This window comes from Lepisma saccharinum, chromosome 19, assembly GCF_977018435.1.
Source record: "Lepisma saccharinum chromosome 19, izLepSacc3.1, whole genome shotgun sequence".
Taxonomy (NCBI): Eukaryota; Metazoa; Arthropoda; class Insecta; order Zygentoma; family Lepismatidae; genus Lepisma; species Lepisma saccharinum.
Genome location: NC_139247.1, coordinates 65,520,097 through 65,526,096, shown reverse-complemented (window position 1 = coordinate 65,526,096; position 6,000 = coordinate 65,520,097). Strand labels below are relative to the sequence as shown.

At 35.5% G+C, this 6,000-nt stretch overlaps 1 protein-coding gene across 1 annotated transcript in view; it reads left to right on the top strand.

Annotated features, from left to right (window-relative positions):
• The first annotated feature begins 476 nt into the window (after positions 1-476).
• Positions 477-6,000, top strand: part of LOC146003179 (uncharacterized) — a 27,776-nt gene continuing 22,252 nt past the window's right edge. The window contains exons 1-2 of the mRNA XM_083141365.1: positions 477-545; positions 2,987-3,137. The gene's annotated coding sequence lies outside the window, so the exon portion shown is untranslated. The remainder of the gene's footprint in view (positions 546-2,986; positions 3,138-6,000) is intronic.

Here is a 6,000-nt window from a genome sequence, read left to right as displayed (position 1 = left end):
GTACGCAGGATAGTTTTTCGGGAGGGCCTGGAATTGTAACGGTGTGGGTGCTTTCGGGGGGGGGGGGGTAACGGTTGCATGCAAAATAAGATATTTCATATTTTTTTAATTATCCTCTCTCAAAATGGCAACGGGGGTATTTTAAGAAGGGTTTGCATTTGCCATTCCGGTTCTTCCTCGAGTTCCTCACTGCTTTTATTTGAAAATGTTTATCTTCTCAAAATTTCGGAAAGTACTGTAGCCCCTTCAGCCCACTGTGCGTACGCTAGTGCGTGTGATCTAGCGATATTCCTTTCAGCCGATACGCTTGGTCCTTCATCCGTTTCATCTCTCATTTATTCTCATTTCTGCAGTTAAATCCAAAGATTCAAACGGTGGTGGGTGGTGACCACACGTTTTCGCTTTCTTTATATGTAATATTGCTCATTACAAAGAAAAACAGTCGATTGTTTCTTCCGCTTCCGGTTTCCGTTGGAAGAAAATTATGAAGAGGAAAATTTGATCTAAATTTGTTACTATCATTGTGAATTTTCATAAATAACTCTGTAAGTGTAATAAATATGGTATAAACTAAGTATCTCCCTGAATTTTGTTTGGGGAGTGCAAAATTCAATACGGGTATACGGGTAACAGTGTAAAGGTAAAGGGCGAAGCATGTTTATTTCGTTACTTTATGTCGTTCAAACAAACGTTTGACCATTAGGGAGAAATGAAACCTCTAAGCTGGAGCAAAAAGTAAAGGGTAACAGTTTCATACATCGGAGACACATTTCTTCAATTGTTACCGTTTTTACTAACAAAAAGCGGCGAGAATACTTCAAAATTGCAGGTTTTAACTTACGTGGGCCATTGTTTCGGATTAAATATCTCAGTTATTTGGGTTTTCCTAACGCTGGAACCACTTTTACATTACACAAAACATTGAAATCTGTCGATTAATAAAAGTTTCGACGTAATTCTCGAGACGGTACAGTGGGTAAATGGCCCCCCAGAATTAACACTACCGTTTTGTGTGTGTGTGTGCGCGCGTGCAGGAAACCTTAGAGGAGGCCGGTGACCGACTGTACACCCTCGAAAATTTCAACTTGCTTGAATTTAATTGCAGATTTTTATGTTTTACAAAGTGTTAAAATTGTTTCAAAATGAGGAAATCGGAAATAAGCGAGAAAATTAGCCCAATTGAAAATTTCGTTCTACACGTACGAGAATACGTGCAAATTCGAAGAATAACTTAAAATGGGTATGAGCATCAAATCCTACATTCCCAACCATCAACAACTGACACTCATGATAATTCTAACCAATACATTTCCTATCCCTTACTATGTCATAACATTCAAAAGTAGCTAGTTATGTTTTATGCATGAAAAGACATGAGTAACTCCCCCCCATATGCATCACAAATGATGCCACATAAAATCACAACTTTCTCGCCTATAATGCATTTTCTTGAGCTAAAAACTGTACCAGTTCGGTATAACGGTTATTTTGTGTTTCACATGGTTCGTACTTACCAATTGTGTATTGTGGAACATAGTTCAAGGTGCCATTATGCTTTTTACACGAAAACAAACACAATTTTTCAAATACAGAGCGATTTTTTTTTATTCTTTTCTTCGCTTCCGTAACACACATTATGGCTGCCACATCTTGACTCATGTTGTAGGTATGCAGTGTTTCCAACCTTCTTCACCGAAAAATACCTCCTATCGTGTTCGTCACCTGTGGAAATTGTACATTATGCACAGTAGCCGACAGATAGCCCCACAAACCATTATGCATGGTAGCTGATGGATAGCTCCACAAACTATTTCCGATAAGGTTAGGCAAGCATAGTAATAAAAAAAGGGGGTTGGAAACACTGACAGGGGCTTACGTCATCAAATGTATGCAGCATGCAGTTCACGTAGTGAAAGCAATGGCAATTGTGCAGCGGTGAGATATTTCTCTTGAAAAATAAATGATTTCCGGGTCAAATATATTCCACAATGAAAGAAAATACCTCGACGAACGTTGGAAAGCTTGGAGAAACTTATTTCCGTAAGTAGTTTCTCCTGTAAAAATGATGAAATGTGTTTCCAATATACCGAACTGTTACCCTAGAAACAATGGCAGATATTCATATGAGGTGCGATCTTCATTAACCATGCAAAATGAGGTTCACCAGCACCGCATATTGCACATGAGCCATACCAGATTTCAATTAAGAACCCTGGAAATTGCCTGCTTCTCTTATTATCCCATGTTATGTTGATACTATCCTGAGTAAACAAGCTATCAAGTGTTATATTAGTTAAGGTCGACGATCAGTTGTGCAATTCCAATATTATATTGTAATGTGCTTTCTAAATTAATCGAATTATGTACATGCTTACAAACACATGCTGAACAATTTGTTTTTTATTACTGACTGCACTGTTTGTTTTCCATCATTGTGTTCCATCCTGCTATATTTGCTTGCATGAGTAGGTTGTGCTCTTAGCATTAGAATTATGCTCCCACATGTTACTATTTATACATGGGCTTCCCAGATGGCACATTGGTAATGCTGTCACCTTATAATCAAGGGGTTCCAGGTTCTATTCAGAGTTGAGGTTCAATGTATTCATAGTCAGTTATAGCTTCTAATGGCAGGTACTGAGTTAATTTATGAAATATTTTTTTTTGTAAATTGTACCTTAAGTAATCCCCTAATACTCATATGTCTTAAACTCTGAATAAACTATGCATGTAGTCTAGACAAAGTTTTGATGCTGCAAGTGAGGTATGAAAGTGACATAAAATAATGAAAATGTTTGCATTGCAATTGTTTCTTCAGCTTCTAACTACGTTTTTAGGAAAGCACGATGAAAATATTCACCCCAACTTCAATTCCCTACATTTTTTTGTACAACACTGCATATTTCAAAAGTGCTTGCTTGAGTATGAATCAACTGTGCCTTTAAATTTGTTTCTTTTATTCATGGTGTGTGGACGACATGCAAAGGCGAGAATTTTATGAGGGAAATGGAATTGTGACATCTATGAGATGGAATGAGGAATTGTTGAAGCTCATAATGCAAATTATGTAACAAGGAAGAGTCCACTAGTAGCTCCTGACATCCAATTATGCAGAAAATTGAGTAGGAGAATCAAAGGTAAGTTATTCATTTTCTTAGCTCTGAGAGTATTAGATTAAAACCAACCTCCTTTATAAGTAAATAGGCCCAAAGCAAACAGCCATTTGTGATTGGAAATCACAAAGTATGTCAGGAAAATCAATAGGCAAACTACAAAATTTGAAAATGGGGTACCAATGGGATGTGGAATTGTGAGATGTAGGTTAGGTTAGGTGGTGATTAATAGCATATTTTGGTAGATATTTTCCTATAATTCAAAAGTAAAAGTCTAACAGGAATGAAAATTAAATATGAACACAGTAATGTTGGAATAAACATACATCAAGCTGATATTTACATTCCCAGATGGAAGAACTACTTTAATGACCTTTTAAATATCCCTGTAGGAGATAAATCAGAAGTGAATGAAGTACACACAGCAGAACCTTTAGTTCCAGAACCTAACTTGACTGAAGTTAAAGATGCTATTAAAAGGCTAAAGAATAACAAAGCACCTGACATTGATTTAATACCAGCTGAGTTAATTAAATATGGTGGAAATTCATTAATATGTCAAATTCATAAATTAATTTGTTTAATATGGAATAAAGAAGAAATCCCTCAACAGTGGAAAGAATCCATAATTGTTCCTGTGTTTAAAAAAGGTGATAAAATGAACTGCAATAATTACCGTGGAATTTCTCTACTCTCAAACAACATATAAAATATTATCTAACATTATTTTAACAAGACTAACCCCATATGCTAATGAAATTATAGGTGATTATCAATGTGGATTTAAACGTAACAGGTCAACTACAGATCAAATTTTTCACATCAGACAGACACTTGAAAAAAAGTGGGAATATAATCAAAATGTCCATCAGTTATTCATTGATTTCGAAAAAGCATATGATTCGGTCAAAAGAGATAAATTATATAATATATTAGTAGAGTTTGGAATACCTAAGAAGCTTGTTAGTATGATAAAAATATGCACCAGTGAAACAGGAAGTAAAATTCGTGTGGGTATTAATATGTCTGACAAATTTACAATTCATGATGGGTTAAAACAAGGAGATGCATTATCTCCATTGCTCTTTAATTTTGCCTTCGAATATGCTGTTAGGAAGGTAAAAGAAACTAAAGAAGGACTAAAATTAAATGGTGTGACTCAGTTGTTAGCATATGCAGATGATGTAGACTTACTGGGGGATGATGTGAATACAATTAAGAATAATGCTAAAATATTTTTCAAAACTGCTAAAGAGATAGGTTTGGAAGTTAACAAAGAGAAAACTAAATATATGCTTACAGGCCGAAACCAAGTGTTAGGTAATAATCAAAATCTAATTATTGATAACAACTCGTTTGAACCAGTTTCCAAATTCAAATACTTAGGAGTAATATTAAGAAATGAAAATTATGTTAAAGAGGAAATAAAATGTAGGCTTAATTCAGGAAATGCATGTTACTTCTCTCTTCATAAACTTTTGTCTTCTCGTTTAATATCTAAGAAACTAAAAGTTAAAATATACAAAACAGTAATTTTGCCTGTAGTATTATATGGATGTGAAACTTGGTCCCTTACTTTGAAAGAGGAACATAAATTGAGAGTATTTGAAAATAAGATCCTTAGGAAAATCTTTGGACCTAAAAGGGATGAGGAGACAGGTGAGTGGAGAAGGTTACATAATTTAGAACTACATAATTTGTATTCATGTCCAGATATTATTAGAATAATTAAATCAAGAAGACTTAGGTGGGCAGGCCATGTGGCACGAATGGGAGAGGAAAGAGGAGTTTACAGGATTCTTGTTGGGAAACCTGATGGTAAGAGACCTGTAGGAAGGCCAAGACGAAGATGGAGGGACAACGTTGAGATGGACCTAAGGGAAATCGGTAGGGATGGAAAAGAGTATATAGAACTTGCTCAAGATAGGGAAAGATGGAAGGCCTGTGTTGCTGCAGCCATGAACCTTCGGGTTTAAGAAGGCTAGAGAGTTAGTTAGTTCTTTGAAATGCAGGGTGATTTAAGAGTCCGGTCCCATAAGTAACTCCGTTTTTAGTGCACCTAGTGGAAAATTGAAAGAGGGGAATGTTGTTGGAATATGTAAGTTTCACTCTAAAGTTCTTGAATTTTCAACGTACTGTTCAAGCTGTACATTGGTACAAGCCTTGATGCTAGCCAAAAATGCCATGTTGCCACATCAGGGGTACTATACAAAATGGAAAATAATTCAGGCACCAGTCCCTTCTTCTCAGAAGACAGTTTTTTTTTCAAATACAACCTAAGAAAGCCATGAATCGAACTAAGGTAAGTTACAAAATGTGATCTTAAAACATAAGTTTGGATTAAAAGTAATTAATCTTCCTAACGAAGGCTCAACCAGAGACAGCATGAATAACTGTGCAATACATTCTAATATATGGTTATCTCTACCACATTGCTGCAGATTTTAAAATTGGCTAGCAACAGTGCAAAAATTTATAATGGCATGTTTATTATTCTGATTTAATGATCCATGTGAATCAGAAAACACATAAATATTAAAAAACACATACTGTACTCGTTATTTACAAAAAAAAAAAAAAAAAGAGTAATGAAGATTTCTGAAATCAAACTCGAAATATTTTTAGAATGAATTTAAAAATCAGTCACAAGGTGAAAATTTTCAGGCACCATGGTAACTGGGCACTCTGTATTTTCTACCCCTGTGACACATGCTTTGCTCGGATTACGTACTTCATCGCAATGTATACGCAGACACACAAATTGCTTGGTAATGAATCATGTATCTTACAAACACACCCATGTATTGCCAATACCAGGCATGTCACAATGTGAAGCATGTAATGTGTACACTAGAGTACTGCATTGGACCACTTTTGCTCGAAAATA